Raw genomic sequence first — 25475 nt, 5'->3', positions numbered from 1 at the left:
GTCAGAAGACTGCCAACACTTACATTAGAGTTGTGATGTCACACTCTGCTTTCCTGGGTGGCGTCTGATAAAGGACTATCTCTACCACAGGGCAGGGCTGCACAGGTAAGAAAACCTCGGCTGTGTCTGTGCTACTTGTCCCTGCTTATGTTTAAGACCACTGAAAGGTACAGAGAGGAGGAGAGAAGATAAGGTACTGGAAAAGGGATTTATTTTTACTCAGGGGGCTCGAGGGTGAGGTGAAGTAGTCTATAGCCATCATTTCCAGCCCAGTTTCAACACCCACAATCCACTGCCTCCCACTACATTTGTTTGCCAATTTTCTCTCCCGTTTTCCCTTCCCTGCAACCCCTTACACCTTCAGAAAGAACCCTCTTCCCTCCCAGTAGAAACTGATTCATGCTGTGGTTCAAAAATATGAATCTGCCATTGTGGTCTTGAGAGAGAACAGGTACAGAGCACGGGGAGAGAGAGAATCCTAAGCAGGCTCCAGTGTCAGCAAAGAGCCTGACGTGGGGCTCAATCTCACACACCTTGAATCATGACCTGAGCCAAAATCAAGAGTCAGACGTGTAACTGACAGAGCCACCCAGGTGCCCCCCATGTATATGCATCTTAAGAGAATATGATTAACACTGAGAAACTGCATTAATTTAAGAGTCCTTAGTATCTCTGATTAAAGCCTTCTCATCCATGAGCTAAAGGCTTATCTAAAAAGACTACTTTTTGGGGTGCCTGGGTAGCTCAGGCAGTTAAGTACAGTCATCCTGAGATAGAGCTGGGCGTGGAGCCTGCTTAATTTAAGATTCTCTCTCTCCCTCTCCCCTGCTCACCTGCATGTGCTCCCTCTCAAATCAATCAACCAATCAATAAAACAAAAAGACTACTTTCTGATAATGGGGAAAACCATTTTATCCTACAGCTCTCTTTTCCTTTACTCCTGGGGTCTAAGAAATTAGGCTAAAACCTAAGGGAAACACCAAAACAGTGCTCTGGGGAAAATAAACAGGGCAAAAGAGAGCAAAAATTACATGTTTATCAAATCAGACTTTGCAAAATCAGTCATCTTTATGGTCTGTTACAATAAAACAATTTATTCAACAGGTAATTTTTGTCAGTCCAGGTTTAACTGTGAATTTCTAGCTGAACTGTACTTTTCACTAATTACCCAGCCTGAATAAAGTTCAGCCACTGCTAAAGGCATCTATTTTTAACCCATAAGGAAGCTAAAATTCACTTGGAATTGTGACCTCACAATTCTGGGGGGTGGGGGTGCAGGTAGCTAATGCTCAATCCGGGCTTTTAAAAAAATTTTTTTAACTCAACACATTTTTTAAATTTTTATTTTATTTTGAGAGAGAGGGAGCACACGTGAGCACATGAGTAGGGGAAGGATAGAGAGAAGGAGAATCCCAAGCAGGCTCTGCACTGTCAGCACAAGGCCGATGGGGGGACTCAAGCTCAGAAACTCCAAGATCGTGGCCTGAGCAGAAATCATGACTGAGCCACCCAGGTGCCCATGGGCTTTTTAAAATTTTTATTTATTTTCATTTTTTTCAAGTAACCTCTACAACCAATGCCAGGCTCTATCTCAGGATCCCAAGAACAGAGTCACATGCTTCAGGGACTGAGCCAGGCAGGAACCTCTGGGCTTACTTTTTTGAAAGCCTAGAACTACCTCTACCGCAAANGAGATCATGACCTAAACGAAAGTCGGACGTTTAACTGACTAAGCCACCCAGGCGCCCCTCAACTTTTATTTTTTAAAAATTTGTACGTCTTTATTTCATTTTTGAGAGACACAGAGAGTGAGTGTGGGAGGGGCAGAGAGAGAGAGAGGGAGACACAGAATCTGAAACAGGCTCTAGGCTCTGAGCTGTCAGCACAGAGCTTGACGCGGGGCTCAAACCCATGGACCGTGAGATCATGACTTGAGCCAAAGTCAGACACTTAGCCTACTGAGCCACCCAGGAGCCCCACTAACTACCCTTTAGAACCTATCACACAACAAGTCGTCTCCCTGTCCTGGGTCCCACCCTATCCTAGTCCCAAAAGGTACTTTCTCTACTAGTGCTTTTCTTCAGCAAGGATGCTCTTTCTGGATCTTCTTATTTAACTCATTCATGACCCAGTGCTTTCTCTTGAATGTGTTATTCAGGTGCTAGAAAGTATTCTCCCTGAGCATATTAAACTTTCAACTTGAGTGTGTGGGAGCTTCCTAAGACCAGAACCTTTTATTTATCCTTCTAAGTTAGGGTGTCAGGAACAAGATTATCACATAACAGATACTGAATATCACTAGCTCACATTCCTGAAGAATAGTATATACTTTAATGTCACACTCTGGAAACTATCTGAATTTACATCCTTGAATCATATAGATAACACAAGTGCCAGTAAGTGCCTGTGCATGTGTGTGTGCAGGTAACCACTCTGTGAGAGCACACCGGAGATTAAAAATGCCTGGGCAGCTCTTTCCACCTCCGGCAGCCATAATGAGAGGAGCTGCCGCCAGGTCCGCCCACCTGCAATGATAGTCCTGCAGAAGTGCTCCAGCTTCCTGATCAAACGGAACAAGCAGACATAAAGCACTGAACTCAATATTCTGAAGGCTCACAACTCCTGCACCACAAGACTGTGGGCGTGGAGGCCGGCTGACGGTAGAGGTTAGTGGTGGTCGTGAAGCTGAGATCCCACCAGTGAAAACCGTGCACCTCCTACGACTGGACCACCATGAACAAGAATGCCTGGAGCACCCTCTGCAGCATCAGCACATGGTCCTCAAGAACAAGTACTGCCCAGATCTGTGCACGGCTGCCATCCACAGAGCCAGTGCCATCCTCTGCAGCCAGAAGTCTATGATGGTAAAGAGGAAGCTGGCCACCCACCAAGAGTTCCGGAGCACCTGCGTCCCACCTCCAAAACAATGAAGATGTAAACCACCAAAAAAAAAAAAAAAAAAAAGCCCAGATAATTTTATTTATACTGTATTGAAAAGTATCATTTGATTTCTGTACTTTTTTTTTAATTTCTGTACTTTAATCTCCATTAAGTAGAAATCAGTGTTCCTAAAAACATGAAAATGAGGGCTGTGTTTATTGTAGGCAGTGAAATCAGCCTTGCAATTTTTCATTATGGTATGTAATAGGCTTGAGTTTCTAAAGGTCTATCAGGGCCGAATCACTATAACTTAAGACGAACCATCTTAGAAAGACTGATCTCTGCATTTAACCACATTCATAACTGCAAGCCAAGCTGTCAAACTGGGTAGAATTTCACTCACAAGTACCTGAGATTGAGCCTAGCAAGACAGTGAAAACAACAAGAAAACAGAAGAAACCACTTCCACGAGATAAGACACAAATGTTGAATTTTTACCTTTTACAATTTTCTATAGAAACTGATTCTGAATCAGAAAGTTTCAAATTATTGGGGCACNTTATTATTCAGATGAGATATAACTCAACAAATATGTTACAATTTGTGGCAATTTTTAATCTTCAAAGCCCAAGTCTCACATGAGTCCATGAAAAGGTGCCCAGTGACAGATAAATCCTGAACTCACACCCAGATGGAAAAACTGAGGCAAAAGACCCAAACTGTTTTTTAAAAGGGGAATCTGTTGGGGCTGCCTGGGTGGCTCAGTTGGTTGAACGTCTGACTCCTTAAAAAAAATTTTTTTAAATGTTTATTTACTTTTGACAGGGAGAAACACAGAATATGAGCAGCAAGAGAGGGGCAGAGAGGGTGGGAGACACAGAATCGGAAGCAAACTCCAGGCTCTGAGCTGTCAGTACAGAGACCAAAGTGGGGCATAAACTCATGGAATGGTGAGATCATGACCTGAGCCAAAGTTGAACACTCAATCAACTGAGCCACCCAGGCGCCCTAAACATTTGACTCTTGACATCAGGTAAGGTGGTGATCTCACAGTCCTGGGATTGAGCCCTGTTTCAGGCTCTGTGCTGAGCATGGTTAAGATTCTCTCCCTCTGCCCCTCCTCTGCTTGCACACATGCAAGCACTCTCTTAAAATAAACTTAAAAGATTTTTTTTTAAAAAAGAGAATCTGCTGAAAAGATACCAAAGTTGGGTACAATTTTAAGTCTTAGGGTGTCTAGAAAGACTTTTAATAGGCCCTGATTGTGCCAAAACAAGTCAGACCACAGACAGGTATTTAGTCTGAGAAAAATAAAAAAGCAATTCCCCAGTTAGCTTCTGTAAACTTAGATAGCCCATAGCCACAACACAGAAAAAGAATTTTAAGAATTTAGCAGGCTGTTAAAAAATTCTGGCAACCATGTGTTTACAGAACAGCTTAAACAAGTTGCTTATTCATGTCCTTTCTTGTCTCAACTGCACAAGGTACAAAAGAAGCTAGATTTCTCTAGTGACCCAGAATCACATCACCTGAGAGTGGGCCCTCTAACCTAGTCTAGAGTCCAACTTTCAAGTGTGAAGGGGGACAGGAATTGAAGAGGCTTAAGGGCACTCGGCTGGCTCCATTCTGGGTATGTAACTACAAGGTGTTACTGAAACAAGTCTAGGTGACGGTGTTTGAATCCCTGTGTGCCTAGGTTTCCTAACCCCAGTACAGAGGTGTCTTTCTTTTCTGGGTCTAAACTGCCTCATCAGAGTCTAAAGTGCTGGGTTTAGAAATTTCAAGAAACATCTATGAATCAACATTTTTGCTATGTGGGGCACTTGGTGGCTCAGTCAGTTAAGCATCCAACTCCTGATTTCGGCTCAGGTCATGATCTGCAATTCCTGGGTTCAAACCCCGTGTTGGGCTCTGTGCTGACAGCTCAGAGTCTGGAACCTGCTTCACATTCTGTGTCTCTCTCTGCCCACCTCCCCAACTTATGCTTGCTCGCTCTCCCCCTCTCTCAAAAATAAACATTAACAAAAAAATTTTCCTGATGAATTAAAAAATTCACAAAGTAAAAAATGCTTGTTTCATGATTCTTGTTTCAATTATTTCAATTACACGTGTGTATTTATTGGAAGTGCAATCCCTATTGTGAACACAGACAAAAATATTTGAAAAACATGGCAATATGCCATAGCTGCCTCCCAAGTCAGTATTTATTGACCACCTATCATATCCCTCTTCTTGCACTATTATATACAACAAAAACATAAAATTCCAAGCCACAGTTTTGTCTTTTAAGTATGAATGTAATTACTGACTTTCCTATGGAGTTGGGGAATTGTCTGTCCAGATCAGCACTCTGCCTAACACTTTGCAATCAGCTCTTAGTGAAAAATCCTTTCAAGCTGAACTATAAAGCCAGCAACTATAACCAAGGGAAGAATGCACTGGGAAAGTGACTACATAAAGGCAAAGAAAGACTTTGTGTTCAACTTGTCAGATTTCTTTTTTTTTTTTCCCCAGAGAAAAGCTGTATCAATTTACACTGAGGAAACTATATCCAAGAATAATACAAGTAATGATTAAACAAAGTTATCTCTCATTCTCAAACAATCCTGGCACAGAAAACTCTGTCCCTCCCTTCCTAATGTTCTTCCCTGAATGTCAGAAGTAAACTAACTCTGAATGTACTTTCAACTCATACCTCTTCAAAGTCAGCTTCCATTTGGACACTGCTAGCTAGGGCAGTATTTGGAAGCTGGACATCATAGACCCCACCCAGCTGTCTGACAGGAAATAGCCCTCTGCTCCCTCAGGTGTTTTAAATTTGGGCGGGGGTGGCAGGAGGGAGGGAAGCTGGGCTCATACCTTTCAATGTCATGCATCTACTATATCCACTATATATTCACTTTGTCTGCTACTTTCTTAGAACCTGTTCTCTGTACACAATGCCTTGAATTTATGTACCTTACATATCTAGTGAAGTTTCAGGAAAGGCTAACAGATTCAGTGCAAGGGGACAAAGTTTTATTTATAGTTAACATATTGCCATCCAGGGTTAGTTTGCCAGTAGGCAGATTTTTAAGGTAAGACAAAGCATAATTGCCATCTTAATACATTCTGTTCATTTAGGCCCTCCCTTCTCTGCCAGTGGGAGTAGAGGACCATGAGGGCTTCTGTAGCCTAGCAAAAATAGAAAGATCTTACCTTGCCATTTCACTGAGAATCACTGTAACTTGAAGCTTTATGGCTCAAATTCCACATATCCAAGGAATTACCAGGTTTCTGAAGCTAAAGAGTCTATGAAAGTAGGAGAGATTGCTAAGACTCAAAAGGACCCGGGAACTGAAAGCCTACTGAGAAGAGGAGCACCTCCTCCTTCTATACCCTACTAACCACTGCAACGAGCTAATGATATGTGGAATACTGGTTCATTCCACAGGAAGAAGAGAGAACAGAGGCGGGGCGCCTGGGAGGCTCAATCAGTTACGTTTCCGACTTTGGCTCAGATCATGATCTCATGGTTTGTGGGGTTTGAGCCTTGAGTCCTTGGGCTTTGTGCTGACAGCTGAGAGCTAGGCTTCTATGTCTCCCTCTCTCTCTGCCCCTCCCCAGCTTGCGCTCCCTCTCCCATTCTCTCTCTCAAATAAATAACCATTAAAAAAAAAGAAAAGAAAAGAGAACTGAGAGAGAGTCCCTGCTGGAAGAGTATTTTACAGCTTGAGTAAACATCCACTGAAATAAAATTCTGAACTTCGCTTTAAGAGGCTTCCTCATTTCAGGAACTGCCTTGTAAAACAAAATAAAAACAAAGTAGTCCTTTATAAACCTCTCAGAGATTCAAAGTACACAACTCATACATACACTGATCAGCAGAATTCTTTTGCTCCTTTCTGTAGCTCTGAAAAATTCCATAATCATTCAGCATTGTTTTGTTTTGTTTTGTTTTTAATCAGTGTGTGGCTAGTTCTAACTGGTCAAATAATGTGTGTTATACCATATTAAGCCCTACTCAAAGCAATTTAACTCAAGATTACTTTAGCATTGAATAAATCAGGGAAAAAATTATGTAGGTTTTATCTTACAGATGTCCAAATGATGTGCTTTCCTTACAAAGATATCTCAAAGAAATATGACTAACACTACCCAAATTAATATCTATGGACAGGATCAGAAAACAAAAGTTCCTAACTCTTCTATTCCTGGTACACTGCCTCCTTCACTCATGTACCCATTCACTCTCCTAATTTCTCCTCTGTAAATTCTCTCCACAGCTTCCCTCACCAACTGAATGTCCTTATCAACCTTCACCCTTTTCCCTGTTAAATCACATTAACTAGACTGGAAACAGAAGGTACCGAAGTGATGTGAGAGCGTCACCAGAGGGATGCAGTGACTACCATTCAACAGCAATGAGCCCCAATAAGGTCAAAGTGGATCCTGATTTTTAGATACTTGATTTCTAAATCTCTCTACTAACAGGAACAGATGATATTTGGAGAAATGGCTGAGGCACGGAAATGACTCTCAAACATCGTACTGTGCAGAAAAGGAAGGAAGTGCTCAAAGACTAACAGTGACATGTCAAAGAACACAGAAACTTTGGGATGTTCAACTGGTGAGGGAAACTGAAAGAGAAGATTACGCAGTAGAAATCGTAAAGAACAATGAATAGGTACATGAGTGAAGGAAACATGTCCTTGCAATAGAAGAATTATGAACTATTGTTTTCTACCACTGTTCATAAGATATTAGTTTGGGTAATATCAGCCAATCTTTTGAAATAAAAGGACAGCAACTCATTTGATAATCTTTGGATTAAACATAGAGGTATATAAATTTTTCCTGATACACTGACAAATTCTGGGATAACTTGAACATCAAACAAATAATAAAAGATTATATTCTATTGAATAAAATAGAAATCCATAATATATCAAGAAGTTGAATATTCTTATATACCTGAAACTAATGTAACATTGTACATCAACTATACTCAAATTACAAAAAAAAATTTAATAGAAAGTCATGAGTCCATACTAATGTAAGTATATAAACTAATAAATTGAAAGGGTGGAGAAGAGCAGGATATTTGCAGTTTCAAAGTATCTCCTTCCAAAATACTTACTAATTATAAAAGGAAAAAGAGTAACTTTGCATTGGAAATGTCTAGCAGGCACCACCTTAATCAAGTGATTGAACATTACCGGTAATAGGACACATAAAAATTCTGCACTTCTTGAAATTATGCAATGAAATTATGCATTACTCTCATAATATTCCTGCTGAATATATATAACCTAAATTAAACATGAGGAACCACCAAGCAACCCTAAATTTAGGGACTTTCTACAAATTAACTGTCAGAAGCATTAAAGTCATTAAAGTCAAAGGCCTGAAGAACTGTTCCAGATTGAAGGAGCTCAATAATATACAGCAGATAAATGCAATGTGTGGGACACTTGGCTGGCTCAGCTCATATGGCTCGTAGAGCACGCGACTCTTGATTCCAGAGTTGTGAATTCAAGTTCCAAGTTGAGAGCAGAGTTTACTTAAAAAGAAAAAAAAAGTAAAATAAATTTAAAAATGCAACATGTGGGGCCCCTAGGTGGCTCAGTCAATTGAGTCTGACCTCGGCTCAGGTCATGACCTCACAGTTTGTGAGCTTGAGCCCCACATGTGGCTCACTGATATCAGTGCACAGCCCGCTTCAGATCCTGTCCCCCTCTCTCTTTGCTCCTCCGCCATTCATGCTCTCTCTCAAAAAATGAACATTAAAAAAAAATGCAACACGTGATTCTGAACTGGATCCTTACTGAAATTAAAGACATTACTCATACAAATAGCAACATCTGGGGTGCCTGGGTGGCTCAGTCAGTGAAGTAACCAACTTTTTTTTTTTTTTTTAATGTTTTGTTTTCTCTTTGAGAGAGAAAAAGAGGGACTGAGCATGAGTCAAGGAGGGGAACAGAGAGCGGGAGACACAGAATCTGAAGCAGGCTCCAGGCTCTAAGCTGTCAGCCCAGAGCCTGACGTGGGGCTCTAACCACAAGCTGTGAGATCATGACCTGAGCTGAAGTCAGATGCTCAACAGAGAGGGCCACCCGGTGCCCCCAACCAACTCTTGATCTTGGCACAGGTCATGATCATGCAGTTAGTTGGTGGATTCCAGCCCTTAGTCTGGTTCTATGCTGACAGTGTGGAGCCTGCTTGGGGTTTTTCTCTCTTCCCCTCTCTCTTTGCCCCCCTCCTGCTGATGAACACATCCATGCAAGCTCACAATCTTGCTCTCAAATAAACTTTAAAACAAAACAACAAATAGCAACATCTGAGAGGGGGTCTGAGAATGACAATAATGCATCAATGTTACTGATTTTGATGGTTTTATTGTAATGCTGGATGGAGAGTGCCCTTGTTTGTTGTTGAAGGTAAATACTAAAGTATTCTGAGATGATAAAGCAATCAGGTCAAATGATTCAAGGAAGAAAAATAGTCTTTGTACTATACTTTCAACTTTTCTATAAATCTAAGACTGTTTCCACACATTTTATTTAAAAAACAAAACAAAATATGGGGTCCCCGGGTGGCTCAGTAGGGTTAAGCATCCAAATCTTGATCTCAGTTCAGGTCATGATCTCAAGGTTGTGAGTTCAGTCCCTGTGTTGGGCTCCGCGCAAGGCACAGAGCCTACTTTAAAAAACAAAAACACAAGGGCGCCTGGGTGGCTCAGTTGGTTAAGCGTCCGACTTCGGCTCAGGTCATGATCTCACGGTTCATGGGTTCGAGCCCTACGTCGGGCTATGTGCTGACAGCCACCTCAGAGCCTGAAGCCTGCTTCAGATTCTGTGTCTCCCTCTGACCCTCCCCTGCTCACACGGTCTCTCTCTCTCAGAAATAAATAAAACATTAAAAAATATTTTTAAACAAAAAAAACAAAAAACAAAAAACGGGTGCCTGGGTGGCTCAGCTGGTTAAGCGTCCAACTTTGGCTCAGGTCATGATCTCCTGGTACAGGGTTGGGCTCTGTGCTGACAACTCAAGAGTGTGGAGTCTGCTTCACATTCTGTGTTTCCCTCTTTCTTTGCCCCACCCCCATTCATGCTCTATCTCTTCTCTCTCAAAAATAAATAAAACATTTTAAAAAACTTTTAAGAAAAAAAATTAACAGAACAGGGGTACCGGGGTACCTTGGTGGCTTAGTAAGTGTCCGACTCTTGATTTCAGCTCAGGTCATGCGTAGAGCCTGACGGAGGGTTCGATCTCTCCCTTTCTCTCTGCCCCTCCCCTGCTCGTTCTCTCTCAAAATAAATAAATGAAGTTTACAAAAAAATAAAATAAAATAAACAAAAAAAGATAGTGTTGAAGTCTGGAAAGGGGGTGAGGATTGGAGATCATAAAGAAGAGTTGGAGAAAGTGGCCTGTTGGTAACCATTATCATTTCATCCTAATGCAGATAACTTAGCTCTACACTAGTGAGTGCTGACATTTGGGGTTCTTGCCATTTGGAATAGGTTTCCTGTATCTTTCTGCCTCATCAACTTCCAATTTCTTTTCAACACTTACCTGAATAACATTTTCTCCAGTGCCTATATTTCAAATTCTTCCCCAATCTCCATTCTGTTCTGGGAATGCTTCTACTGTGTAGCATTCAGTGCAACCCTCTTACCCTAAAGATGGAGAATCTCAGGGGTGCCTGGGTGGCTCAGTCAATTAAGTATCTGACTACGGCTCAGGTTATGATCTCAGGGTTTGTGGNCAAATGAGTAGGAAAGTATAAATAAATAAGAAAAAAAAAAAAAAAAGATGGAGAATTTCACTTTTGAAAAGGTTCCAAAAGAAATGTCTATCCTGAACAAGGTGCTATTAATAACCCTCCTTTTTCAGGCCTGTCATTCACCAACACTTCCTTCAAGTTCATGTTTCAAAAAGTTTCGCAAGCCCTTTCTTTCCAAGCACACATCCCGAAGCTTATCAGTACTGCCTACAAACCCCTATACTCTGAGGGAAATCCTTGTTATATCTTCCAGAGTAGAACAGAGTTACGACATTCTTTCCTCCTACCATACAAAAAGTTTCAAATGGTGACATAAACTGTATCTCCAGACTTCCTGAAAGGGACCCACTACAACTAGTTTCTCCACTTTTACGCCAACAGCAGCCGGCAGGCAGAGTCCTAGGTCATTCTACAGCAGAAAGGTTTTTGGTAACAATCCATGAGGAACTCTGAAGTAGTGCAAGGATGATGTTTATCACTCACGTTTTCCTCTTCTTTCCTTTTTAGTGTAATCAGGGAAGCTTTGGAGGAGAAACAACTGTATTACAGCTCTTCTCCAAGGAGCCATGAACTTTTCCCCTTACTTCACACAAACACTAAGACTCTTAAAATGCATTGCCATACTCCTTGGCCACTTATTCGCAACAAAAATTTTTTCTTAATTTTTTTTTTTTTACATTTACTTATTTTTGAGAGACAGAGTGAGGCAGAGTGCAAGGGGAGGAGGGGCAGAGAGAGAAGGAGACACACAATCCGAAGCAGCCTTCAGGATCTGAGCAAGAGTTCAGCACAGAGCCCAATGTGGGGCTTGAACCCATGAATCGTGAGATCATGACCTGAGCCGAAGTTGGACACTTAACCAACTGAGTCATTCAGGTGCCCCTCAACAAAATTTTTATGCAGCCACATCCATAAAGTATCTAAGGAGACTGATGAGCCCTTGTGAAGAGAGCCCAATAACAGTAACAAAGGACACTAAAGTGAGCAAAAACATCTGAAACAAAAACCAGAAAACAAAAAAAAAAGCAAGTCACCTGAAGATCTAGGAACAGCCCCAGCTTGGTTCTTTAGTTTTTTGCATGTCAAGGAGATAATGACCATTTACTTTCAGGGTTACCATCAAACAATACTAAGGGAAAGTCTGAAGGAAAACACCAAAGGGACTTTGTCATCTTCAGAGAAAGACAAACTAGTCCTTCTCTCCCTCTTTTTTCACCTAGCAAGCATGTTTCCAAAGATATTATGCAACTTTCTATTAAAATAATACAATAAAAAAAAATTTTTAGAGAGGCATCTTTGAGCTCTCCAATACCATGAGCAAAGCTCACCCTTCCAAGTTAAAACATTTACAGACAAGAAATTTTCAAAATTAAATGGTGGCAGACATGTCCAAGGAATATTGCAAGGGTTCAATCCCTTTATGAATCTTGTGATAGATGAATGTGTGGAGATGGCAATTAGTGAGCAACAGAATGATATTGGAATGGTGATAATACGAGGAAACAGTACCATCATGTTAGAGGCCTCGGAATGAGTATAAACAATGGGGATGTTCACCGGAAAATATCAACTGCTTCTCCACGTCCCCTCTCCATAGTACATGTTTTACTACAATATAAAAATAAGATCATGTGCATCTTCATACTGAACTATTTTGTTAAATAAACCTTTTTAATAGCCCAATTTAAAAAAAAAAAAACATACTAAAATTCCTATAGCACTAATGAAATGTATCCTCAGTGTCCTACTGATTTTAAAAGTGCCCCAAAGTTTACTTCTGCATTTCGAAGAGAATTTCATATGCAAGCAGAAGACTAAACTGCACCTTGCCAATTACTATAATCTTACAATAAGCACAAATTGCTTTGAATGACATTTAGTTCCATCTCAGTCTATTCTCTTATGATAAGGAGCAATGAACTCAAGGGTATGATCTCAGAATATAAAAAGCCATTAAAGCTGGCTCCTAATAGAGTCTTTTAAAATATGATCCTACACAGCTCTTCAAAAGAAGGACAATATGTTTTAATTGTGAGATGAATTTTTACAATGCTTTGATCTCCTGTCTAAAAGAGGTCTGTAAAAAGAAATAACTACAGTGGAGGGAAGGAGTAAAATGTGTCATTCTGGTTATTAAAATCCATCAAGTTCATACTTCAGCCTTGGGATAACTGCAGCCAAAAACTGACTTGCAAGTAATTATCACCACTATCTGCAATAAAAGTTAATTGGACATAATTGAACTAACGCCCTAATCGGAGGGAAGCTGCAACTGGCAAACAGCCCACTCCTCCGGCTTCTTCAATCTGCAAATGAAACTGCTAATGATAATTTGTGGACAAACAAGAAATTGCTCTCACGGTTTCCTCAGTGCAAATCACTCAGCAATTCCAGCTAATGCCCAGCATGTTGAGCCAGGAAAAAAATCATTAACCAGTCCTTCCTTTGATAAAGATGAATTTTAACAATTAACAAGTCCGTTAAGGTTGAGGGTTGCTGAGAATTGTTAAATTTCCGTTAAACACTGTGGCCTGATCTCTACACCCTGGTACTATGCACTAGACGTGCCCTCTGCCACTACCATGTAGTACTAAGAGGAGACATTACACAAGGCCAGAAGCTACTATTACACTAATCATTTATCTTCCTCTAAGAGAATCCTGGGTAATCTCATTTTTTTAGACAGGCAAATGGCATTGTTGATCTGCTTCAAGAGGAAAGATTAAATCACTTCTGAATGGATTTTGGAGTTGATAGATCCCTGCTGCCTGACTCATCTGTCTTCAATTCTGGATAAGAGCTGCATCCTTTCCCTTAGAATTTAGTGTCACTCTCTGCTTTTCAACTGTGTTTATGAGCCTAAGGGACTAACACTCCCGTAAGGTTATTGTGGAATCTTAGGAAGCCACTCTAAATGGGAAAATCGTGGTCTAATAACGGTGACTTATAAATGTGGAATGATCCTGCTAAGGTGACAGAAAGGAAGAGAGGAGCCCACGTGGCTCAGTTAAGCATGTGACTCTTGATATCTGCCCAGGTCATGATCTCTCAGTTTCTGAGATTGAGTCCTGTGTGGGGTTCTGTGCTGACAGCATGTAGCCTGCTTGGGATTCTCTCTCCCTCGCCCTCTCCCTCTCCTCCCTCTCCCCACTCACACTCTCAAAGTAAATATATAAACTTTTTTAAAAAGTAAAAGAGAAAAGCAGGTACAAAGTCTGCTGACTTTTCTTCTGCTTTCTTTTTAGTTTTTATTTTTAAGTAATCTCTACAACCAACATGAACTTAAACTCACAACCCTCATACTCTACCAACTGAGCCAGCCAGGTGCCCCCTGCTTATTTTATTTGGGGTCTATTCTGGCAAGGAGGTGGCTAGAAATTAATGCATTTAGAACCTTTCCCAAAGCAGCAGCTGGAGAACTGGTTCATTTGGTACATTTTTTGTTAAAAGTTATGGGGGGGGGTGTTCAAAGAAGTTATTTTAGAACATTTCAGTTCACTCCTGCAGTCATTAAAATACACTTTCTGATGGAAATAGAGGAAAGCCTAGAAATAGCTCAGCCAAGATGTAAAAAACACAGAGAGGATCTAGAAACTGTAATATGGACAGTAAAGGGAAAAAGAGTTTAACCTGAAAAAGAGATCACTTAGTAGGAACATTCTTCATTCATTAGCTCCCTGTGATGCACTAGGCACTGTGACAGTACTATGTACTGGAAACACAAATATGACAGATAATAGCCCTGGTAAGAAATGTGATTACTGTGGTAAATCTTCCACAGTATATATAAATTATCAAATTACTATGTTGTACACCTTAAACTAATACAATGTTGTATGTCAATTATATTTCAAAAAGAAAAAAGTGAATAAAGTTGTTTGAAACCAAAATAATGAAACAAATATTTCCAAGGAACAGTGAGAAAGAAGGGAGAACAATAATATGGGTCATTGAAAGCTGAGCAAGAATTTACCAGATTGAGAAGAGTAAGCCACTCTAGGCAGAGAAAACTAGCATAATGAAAGGCAAGTACAACTATGCTAGAAAACTACCATAACCAGGGGCGCCCGGGTGGCTCAGGCAGTTAAGCATCCAACCCTTGATCTAAGCTCAGGTCCTTATCTCAGGGTCATTGAGTTCAAGCCTCACACTGGGCTCCATGCTTGGTGTCAGCCTACTTAAAAAAAGACAAGTAGCCTAACTAAATGTATGTTTGGGAAACCACAAGTGGTATAGTATGAAGAGCTGAGTGTTGAATGTATGTGCCAAACCTGGAGGTTGAGCCTGATGTGCCAAATTATGAAGAGCCTTATATCTCATATTAGAGGGACAAAACAACAGATTAAGCATAAAGCTGGGTTGGAGTCCCATGTTTCAAGGACAGTAACATGATCAGATGTCTATTAAAAAGTCTTTTTTAATGTTTATTTATTTTTTGAAAGAGAGAGGATCAGAGTGCAAGTGGGGAAGGGACAGAGAGAGAAGATGATGCAGAATCCAAAGCAGCTCCAGGCTCTGAGCTGTCTGCACAGAGCCTGACTTGGGGCTTGAACCCATGCACCATGAGATCATGATCTGCGCCAAAGTCAGATGCTTAACTGACTGAGCCACCCAGGAGCCCCTCAGATGTCTGTTTTAAATAAATCTGCTGAAAATGTGAAAGACAAACAGGAGAAGGCAGAGATCAGTTAAGTGGCTATAGTGATTTCAAGGTGAAAGATGATGATGATCTTAAACAAGGATGCCGTAAGAGAGCCGTCATACAAAGAAGGGAATAGATTTCTTTCTCTCTTTCTTTCTTCCCCCCCCTCAGATTTTTTATTTTAAGTAATCTGTACACTCAACGTGGGGCTCAAACGCACAAACCCAAGATCAAGAGGCACATGCTCCACCAACTCAGCCAGCCAGATGCCCCTGATAGAATTATTTCCGAGGTCAAAAATAGGTTCATAAAGTCTGAAGAAAGGCAATTTTAGACTAACATAAACAACAATTTGAGCTTATTCAATAGTGGCATACTACTAGGAACACTGAAGCAAAAGCAATGATTATTCCTTAAGAATAATGGAAAAGAATTTATTTTCAGTAACTAAGAATTTGGACTAGATGACCATTAAACCAACTTCCAGATTCCAAGATTCTAAATCACTTACAAAGGTGATTTTATAAAGTCATTAACGACTGCTTACTTTTGTAGAAAGGTTTATAATTTTCTAAATGCTTTCACATGGATTCTCTCACTTGCTTTTCTCAAATGCCCTATGAGATAGTTTACACAGGGATCCTCTGTCTCTTTTTCAGAGATAAACTAGGAAAAGCTCCTAAGTGCCTAGACTACAACCAGGTATTCTGACCCCTGGCTCTGAGCGCTTTCCATTCTCACCACTGCCTCCAACAGTGCCAATGCTGAAAATCAATTCTGAGAAACCATCCCTCTTTGGTCACCTGTTCCAGTGTTTATTTCAAAATCAGGAAATTCTGCATGTCTTATATCCACTGTTGAGGAGTTTCAGCCTATTTCTGTGTCCTCTTCTAGGTGAATATGAGATGGTCATCTATTTTATATAATGTTCCTTCATATTTGTGTACTATAAAAAGTCTGTCATTTCCCTAATCCTGGCTAATTACCCCCCAATTCCTTAAGGGTTTTCCCTCCATATATTCTTTCCCTCCTTAAACTAGTCAAGTAATGTGATCCCCAATTTTGTACTAGCTCCAGGAAGACAATAAATTCTTCCCGTGAACTCCAATTCTAATCCCCAGGTATCTATTAAAAAGTACCTCTCCAATTAATTCATACCAATATTTACTGAGTGCCTACTACATAGTAAGACATTGTTCTAGGAGTGAGGGACTTGGCTAAAAAAAAAGAAAAAAGAAACCTCGTGCTTCCATTTTTACATGGTATAGAGTGGGAGGGTCAGACAAATTTAATGAACAGGTTAGTTACTCTTAGAAGGTGATAAATGCTATGAAAAGGAAAATAAAGCAGTATAGGGAGATGAGGAGTACTGGATGGGACAGCCATTTTAAAAAGCATAGCTAGAGTGCTCCTCACTGAGAAACTGTAGTTCTCTCCATGCTTTATCTGCCTGGTTTCAGTGCAAGACAGCAAGACAGCTTTTAATTACATAATAGATTTTTTTAAAGCAATTAAACTACAACCAATACAGTTTTTTCCCTTCTCTCATTTCCAGTTTAACTCTTAGACACTTGTACTTTCTTAAAATTTATTTGAGAGAGAGAGAGCGAGCAGGCAAAGGTAAGGGATATAGGGAGACACAAAATCTAAAGGAGGCTCCAGGGTATGAGCTGGCAGCATTGAGCCCAACACAGGGCTTATGTGTCTTATGACCTGAGTCGAAGTTGGACGCTTAACAGGCACCCTGACACTTGCACGTTTAATAAAAAGCAATTTATCAACTTGTTTAGAAGAATGGAATCATTTCTGTAAGGTAGAAATACTCTTTAAGCAACAATGCAACAAAATAATGCAAACCTGCACAGGCAGACAGGCAGGCGCATACGCATGCGCGCGCGCGCACACACACACACACCTCTGACTTTGTGTTTTTTTTTTTTAATTTTTATTTATTTCTAGGAGAGAGAGAGCGAGAGACAGCGTGAGCAGGGGAGGGTCAGAGAGAAAGGGAGTCACAGATTCTGAAACAGGCTCCAGGCTCTGAGCTGGCAGTCAGCACAGAGCCCGACGCGGGGCTCGAACCCACGAACCGCGAGATCATGACCTAAGCGAAAGTCGGACGCTTAACCGACTAAGCCACCCAGGCGCCCCACACACCTCTGACTTTGATAAGCATTTCCCTGGTTGAGCAACAATACTTTCTTAAGTAGCTGTGAGAAGCTGAGAGATGAGCAGATGTGGACAGATAGGCGGATGGAGGCAGTTAGTGGAAACAATTTCAGAGAGTTACAGAATTGATGTACAGGCTTAAGTGGCATCAGCCTCTCACTTTCAAGTGCACTTGGAACAATCTCCCAAAAATGTACTATGAATGATAAGAATGATACGTCTCATTTGGGGCATTTGTTTAGCTTAGAGAAGAGGCAAAAATTAAAACACAGCTTCCTGAAAAAGCAACTTGTTCCAACTTAATTTTACCATTGACCATGGAAATAGGCAAAGGACTTTTTTTTCTTTTTAAAATTTTTAAGTTTATTTATTTGGGGGCAGGGGGAGGGGGGTAGAGCGAAGGAAGGGAGAGAATCCCAAGCAGCACAGAGCCCGACATAGGGCTTGACATCACAAACTGTGAGACCATGACCTGAGCAGAAACTAAGAAGCCTGGCGCTTAACCAACTGAGCCACCCAGGAACCCCCAAAGGAGTTTCCTTAAAAGGAACCGTTCCTTTTGTCTCTCTGCGGAAATGTTCTAACACACTATCACACTCCAGTTGCACCATAACCTCACAGGGATTGAATGAAACCTAAGTACTCAAATCCTTTGTAAAGCACTTTAGTGAATGCACAGTAACACTTAGCAGGACAGGTTAAAACCAAGATATAGGATTCTTCATTAATCCACTGGTCTCACTTTATGTTGAATGAAAAAAGGTTCTGGGAGGATAAGATAAGCAAAAGGCAAACCAGAACCTTCACAGTTACAAAATTAATGTCTTCACAATAGTACAACTACTCCCAGCTGAACAGCTGGGTAATACGAAAGGCCCATTCAGGAACCCAGGAAATGTGTCTTTTCCACTGATATACTGTGACCTGAGATGAGCTGCCTTTAACTTCTCATAGTCTTGACACACCTTTCCTTTTAATATAGATTAAGTTCTACCCTTTACATAGTGATAAGTGAAATGCCAATGGAAGAAATACTTTAGCTTTTGAAAGGAAAGAAGAAATTTAAGTTATGACTAATAATGCTTATGCTTCTCCTCTGAAGCAACAAGAATGATGTCTAAATCCCTTCAATTCTGCTAGTGGCATAAAATCTTATTTTCACTCAGATCAGCAACTGATCCTCAAAACCACTTTGCTGAGTGCAAAGAATTAGCAATTGGTCACGGAAACCTTGCCTTTTATTTTATTTTTTTAATATTTTTATTTTATTTATTTCTAGGAGAGAGAGAGAGACAGCGTGAGCAGGGGAGGGTCAGAGAGAGAGGGAGATACAGACTCTGAAATAGGCTCCAGGCTCTGAGCTGGCAGTCAGCACAGAGCCCGACGCGGGGCTCGAACCCACTACTGCGAGACAATGACCTAAGCGAAAGTCAGACACCCAAACGACTAAGCCACCCAGCCGCCCCGAAACCTTTTCTTTTAAATCTGCTGTAATATTCAGTTGATCTTCCAGAGAGAGAGAGAGAGAGAGAGAGAATTTCCCCACCAAATAGTACTTTAAGAAATCCTGAGCTTTGAAACGTATAATGTATAGTACTTCTTTAATCACAACCTGATATATGACTTCTAAATGAATTTCATTTTGGCCAACAGTTCTCATCATTAAAGTATATACAGTCCAGTGTTAGGAGGGGTTTGCTTTGATAACACTTCTTTGGCTTCTCCATCTATGGCTTGACCACATATGATGAATGACTGGCAAATACCATGGGGCCAGAAGATGATGCCAACAAAGAAAGCATGCTAGTACCAAAAACTAGTTTATCTATGATCTACTTGGAAGATCTCAATTCTCCCTAAGACCTCACTGTAATTAGGTGATGAGGGCCGAAGTCTTCAAAACTTAAACAGAGAGCTCCTGGGTGGCTCAGCTGGTTAAGCATATGACTTTGGCTCAGGTCATGATCTCACAGTTCATGAGTTCAAGCCCCGCGTCAGGCTCTGTGCTACCAGCTCAGAGCCTGGAGCGTACTTTGAATTCTGTGCACCCCTCTCTCTCTGCCCCTCCTCCCCCACACTCATTCTCTCGCTCTCTCTTTCTCTCTCAAAAATATATAAACATTAAAAAAAATTTAGGGGCACCTGCTCAGTTAAGCATCCGTTTTTTGACTCAAGTCATGATCTCACGGTTACTGAGTTTGAGCCCTGTGTTGGGCTCTGTGCTGACAGCTCAGAGCTTGGAGTCTGCTTTGGATTCTGTGTCTCCCTCTCTCTATGCTCCTCCCCTGTCTTGTGCTCTCTCAAAAATAAATATTTTTAAAAATAAAAAGGAAGGAAGGAAGAAACAAAGTTTAATCCAAGCTTGTATCTTACTGGTCTCCTGAATGATCAGAGAAAGAAAACAAATCTCCAATAATCAGTCTGTTCAGCTAGAAAGTCCCAGTTAAAAAGCAGAAGAGGTTACTAAAGCTATTGCTAGGAGTATCTTTGGATTTGTACTTGTCTGTATTTTGCCTGCTTGCCTTCCTGCATGAATAATCAAGAACTGACTGTGTTCTCTGAACAGGAATGAAACTTTAACTACAGTTCTGTCCATGTGTTGGTAAAGACGCCTCTGCCCTTTTCAGCTAGGTTGAAATGTAACAAACTCAGCCAATGACTGAATTTGATATAATCAGCCCAATGGTCCCTTCCTCAGATCCATCAGCACCAGATATAATAAAACTTCAGTTTGGCCTTTTCTTTACACCTCTATCTTTTATTCCTCCACCACCTCATCCTGAACCTTCCTCCTTTTCTTGATTGATAGTGCCATCTTCGTCTTTGGATTTCCTTCATGACTAGAGAAATAAAAACACTCTTTCACAGCAGAAACAGGAAAATTTCAAGTCATTTCAAATAAGGATCCTGAAAGGAGTTCTTAGAGAAAATAATTAAATATATTAGAAATGCATACCACCTGGCTGGCTCAGTCAGTAGAGCACGTGATTCTTGATCTCAGGGTGGTAAGGTCAAGCCCCACCTTGGGCACAGAGCTTACTTAAAAAAACAAATTAAAGAATTCAGAGACCTTGGTTCTGGGTCTGGTTTTAGTACCAAATCACTAAGTTATTTAGACTTTCTCAGGACCTTATTTTTCCTACCTCAGAGAAATGCTGAGACCACAAAGAGACTGCTTATTTAATTCACTGAATAAGAACTAATCTAAAAGTAAAAATATTTGTTAATGCTGGAAATGATTCTTGGGCTGAAGAAACCCTGGTCGTAACCTTTTGTGAGTTGTTATATAATTACACCCTATAACTCCACATTTAATTTCAAAATATAATATGTACAAAAGGTACCAAAGAAGTTCTTTAAAACAGGCTTTCTCCATTTTCTTCTAGCACCATATGTATTTACAGATAATGAAAACTCTTAAGTAAAATTCTAAGATCTGGCCAAATAAAAGGAGGACTGTCTAGTATTCACAGAATGCTAACATATAGAACAAAGTTGGGGGAAGGAGCAAGGGCTTGGATTCTAAAAAGATGAGCAATTTGAGTGGTTTAAAAAACAAAACAAAACAAAAAGATGGGTTAAAAGTTTATATCTAAAACGCAACTGTTCTGAATAGCTCTAACAATCCCTTAATAAGTGCAGTATCAAACATAGGATAATTAATTCAGTGGACTTTTCCTCTCTCACTGACAGATTGAACAGCTCTGAGGATAATCTCCTTCACTCTCCCAGGGCTCAGTTGGAAGATTCATTATTTATGCCCTCAATTGTTTACTCTGTCCTATTTTCCATCCATCCGGGCCCAAGGGCAGTGTTATCACTGGCCTGTTTCCAAAATGAATGTATTAGTTCACTGCCTAACTAGTTACAAAACCAAAGATAATCAAACATAATAGTATCCTACGACTGAAGAGCAACCCTACCCACCAATGGATCCAAGAGAGAAGTTAATGACAATGCTGACCCAATGTTACCAAAAGCTAATTCTTCTGAGATGGATGAAGTGAGATTCATTTGTCACTCAAGCCTCCCCCCTTCTTTTTTTTTTTTTTTTTGTGAGCCACTGAGCAACATATATGCAAATCTAACAGGATTCTTAAAGAGCAGTATCATTAGAAAGGCAGTTCTAGCCCTCACTGAGAGCAGACCTGTAAACTATCGTGGATTAAACTGATTGAGATGCATTTTGCCTAGCAACCATTCATTAGGAAGAGTTCAGTAACTCCCCAACAATCGATTCCAAGTCTTTATCTGAGCAGATAACAGACTCCACCAAGTCCTCTACCCTCTGGATTCAGATTTACAGGAAACAACTTCCTCAAAAGATTCAGCTTCCAAGAGTCAACCCTGGGGGAGGGGACTGGGTTTTAAAACACACAAAATATTGTCTAAGACACCTGACTGACAAAGCTGAATAGCTTAAAAACTACCACCAGTCACATCTCCATATGAATGCATTCATTGTCTCTAAATAAGTCTCTCACATAACAGCATTCCCAGTTCTTTTTGCTTCTAATATTTTCTCATCTTGAGCAAGCTTTTCCCCATTCCAAACCTTACAACACTCAAGCTGATTATTATAAGAACACCAAGGGTCCAATCTTTTCCTTTACCTTCTCAAGGGGATCATTTTATACTTCTGATGTGAATGGGGGATTGGGCTTGAATCTCCCTTTAGAGAACACAGGGCCCTTTTTCTTAACACATCATAAGCTGTGACTCACAGAAACAAGAAGGATGGATAAAAACAGAATTGCTAAAGAAAATTAAATCAGCTACTTTAACTTCAGCGGCACCATGTCCCCTCAACTAAGAGATTATGGGAAGTCATGGCTTCATATAATTGTGTCCTTGCAGAGGACCAAATTTCGAGTTCCAGCCCCCTTAAATGATATTTGGAGATGAGTGTAAATACACTTACGATGAGTTCTATACATAGCCTTTGTCTCCTAGGGGAAATACTTTGGGGAAATCACTGTACCATGCAAAATACTGATTACAAAAATCAGGCAAGAAAATAGATATATAAAAATATTAAGTGAACAAAGTGTAATGTAACTTTACAAAGCTGTATTAATTGTTTACCCATGGGTAGACAAAAAAACACCTAGGATCCCAAATGGGCTGGCAACTTATTTTTTAGTAGAATCAAGATGAAGTGTTACATGCTTTAATACAGCCTCCAAATATTTTTTTTTGTTACTTCCTCAGTTTGCTGTAACTTAGACATCAAAGTGCACTTTGTTTTACACAGTATCTAGCTCTCAAAGCTTCAATCAATGATTTTTAATAGTTCATTCTCAGTAACAAGTCAGTAAAAACACATCTGGGGCCTTTCAATTTAAACATTATACAGTTGCATGGGATAAGTGGATAATAAACAAGACAACCCAAATCCAACAAAGGTTTACTATGAGTCTACCTTTTTGCACAATTTTCTTTTAAAAGTCATCTCTATACCTTACATGGGGCTCAAACTTAGAACTCTGAGATCAAGCATTGCACGCTCCACTGACTGAGTCAGCAAGGCACCCCTTTTTTGTAGAATTCTGTAGCAAGGCTGCTTGAAATGTAATAGATAGATACACATATAGATAGGTATATAGACAGACAGCCAGACTGACTCCTGATCCCTAGTAAGCTTCTACAACTAAGATGGTGTCCTATCCTATTACACCTCTTCCTCATAATACTTGGAGGCTTTTACCACAAACTGACCCTTATTAGAGATCCAATAGTCAATGCAAGGAAAAAACCACAGCTCAAGCAATATCAACTGTGTCTTCAAAACTTATTTCCAGTTAGAACAGTCTGTGGAAACTTACCAGGATTATAAGAATCTCTCAATCATTTCAATTAATATTTACCAAAAAGTGTTGCCAAAAACTGATATTCATCCTGTCTGGCATTCTAGTTCTTTCCTAACCAACATTAAGATAAACCTGGTCCACACACCTTTGATGAAAATGCCCAGTTAAACTAAGCAAGTTTATCACGAATATTGCCACTTACCACAGAAAGACACAAACAGACACACAGACACACAGACACAGACACACACCTTTTGTTTCCAGTATCAAAAAATGTGGGTTTCGTATCTTCAGTTGATAACTTTCCACTCAATTAAAAACTTATAAAGAGGTTCCTGATTTTGTCTGAAGATAAGCTCTGTGTCCTTCAAAAAGAAGGGATCTATAAATTGTAGAAATAAAAGAACTCAAAAGAGATCAATATAATTTAAAATTTAATGCTGTAGCCACCCAATTTCATAAAGTTTGGGAGGGAGGAAACTTTAAAAAATAATTCAACAAAATTCATCTGGATTTTTTTAAGTTTGGTTCTGGTTTCATGACAGAAACTAACCTCTCTGAAAATATACGGATATAAGAAATAAACTGATGGAGAAAAAGACAAGACTTTTAGGTTTCAGTAACAGTAAGGCAAGTTTGCTTCTTTGCTGGATTTCTCCAGTAGGGTTGAGTACTAAACAAAGCCAGTGACAAGGTGCTCAGGAGGAGACTTTAACAGAGTTAATCGCTAACAACTATTAGGATTTCCTTTAACCACCATTTGACAGGAGCTGTTCCCTCTTTCCACTAGCACATTCTTCCTTTTCAGATTGTTTTTGCTGAATAAGGCAGTCCCAAGTAGGAAAATGGTGAAGACAGCCTTAATGGACACGGTTGCAGTACAGTTCCAAAACCCATTCCTAGTCTTCTTTTTCTTTTCTTTTTTCTTTCTATGTCTTTCTTTGTGGTTTACTGCATCAGATGCCACACAAGAAAGGGCTCCTCTTTTCTTCTCTGTTCATTTTACTTCAAAAAAGACATCGACATATCAGTAAAACAAGAGATAAGAGTCCAGAATCTCCTTACCCTGCTGCAGGGGCGAGATGATGGGAGGGAAAGAAGAATGAAGGGTAGAATCAGAAAATCAAAATAAACTGATGGGATGTGGAGCTCTTACTTCCCATTCCATTTCCCCTTTCCTCACAAGGTTAAGTCGGCTGAAGTCGGGGCTGCATTAGAAGAAGCACAGGCACACGCACACACACCTTGAGCCCTGGCCTTAAGGGAGGTGAGGTTCGCTCCGCAGCGCTCGGTGGGGATCCAGGCTCCGCCCCGCCCGCCCAGGGCAACTCAACCCTCCTCGCCCCGCCCGGGCAGGAGGGATGAGAAGGGGCTTAGAGCAGTCTTGGCAGGGGGAGGGGGAGGTGGCAGCTCCANCCTCCGCAACCCCCCTCCCCCCCACACAGCCAATGGCAAGCTAGGGAGCCAGGAGAGCGACCCGTCAAGCAGCCAACTGGGGAGGCCCACTGGGAGGTCAGCCGCCGGGGATAGGCCAGCTGCCCGCGGCCCCGGCCCCTGCGCGGCTCCTCTTTGTTAGAGCTGCCCCCCTCTTCTCCTGACTACCACCCCAAAGCCGGGAGACTAGTATCCCACAGCTGGGCCAGGTGATGCGGCGCCCCTTCTACCGCTCCCCCGCCCGCTCTCTGCCGGGGTGCTAGGAGTGGCCCCTATCCAGGCAATACCTCCCAGAGGGCCTCAGACTCCCACAGCAATAGCCACCAGATGACACCCGACAGTGAAAAGATGCTCCTGGGGCCTCTCTGCCTCACCCTTCTTTTCTCAGACTAATCAACTTCACACCGCGGATAGATTTAGGTTTGTGTATTAGATCAGCTGCAAACATCAATCCACCCTGTCTGAAACTCCTGTTTCCTGTGACGCAGAAATTAGGAGGGGAGGGGACATAAAGGGAAGGTAGTTATCTGGAAGCTGATGGGGGTAGGAGAAGGAATACAGCAAATAATCTGCAAAAACACACACAACACACACACAGTTGGCTCCAGCCCAGTTCAGATATAAAACATCTACATCCAATTAAATCCAAGTTAACCACTCCCTTGGCAGGTTTCAGTACAATCAGGAAACAAGTATCTTAAGTCTTGTTCAAGCCATATGCCAAATATCAGGGAGAAAAAAACCTCACCAACCGCCAGGTCGCCGCATAACTGGC

The 25475-nt window shown here is 40.9% G+C and overlaps 1 protein-coding gene and 2 pseudogenes across 2 annotated transcripts in view; 2 read left to right on the top strand and 1 right to left on the bottom strand.

Moving 5' to 3' along the window:
• FAM222B (family with sequence similarity 222 member B) overlaps nt 1-6175 on the bottom strand; it is a 22162-nt gene extending 15987 nt beyond the window's left edge. The window contains exon 1 of one of the 2 annotated variants that reach the window (XM_077749708.1): nt 6079-6175. The gene's annotated coding sequence lies outside the window, so the exon portion shown is untranslated. Of the gene's footprint in view, nt 1-23; nt 95-6078 lie in introns of those variants that run through there. The other variant, XM_077749707.1, reaches the window with a different exon arrangement.
• On the top strand, nt 2407-11215 carry LOC144219753 (large ribosomal subunit protein eL28 pseudogene; annotated as a pseudogene).
• A 743-nt stretch (nt 11216-11958) lies between these two features.
• On the top strand, nt 11959-12179 carry LOC144219796 (small nuclear ribonucleoprotein G pseudogene; annotated as a pseudogene).
• Nucleotides 12180-25475: the final 13296 nt, after the last annotated feature.

The sequence above is a fragment of the Crocuta crocuta genome, unplaced genomic scaffold, assembly GCF_008692635.1.
Source record: "Crocuta crocuta isolate KB4526 unplaced genomic scaffold, BGI_CrCroc_1.0 scaffold149, whole genome shotgun sequence".
Taxonomy (NCBI): domain Eukaryota; kingdom Metazoa; phylum Chordata; class Mammalia; order Carnivora; family Hyaenidae; genus Crocuta; species Crocuta crocuta.
This window is presented reverse-complemented; position numbering and strand designations above follow the sequence as displayed.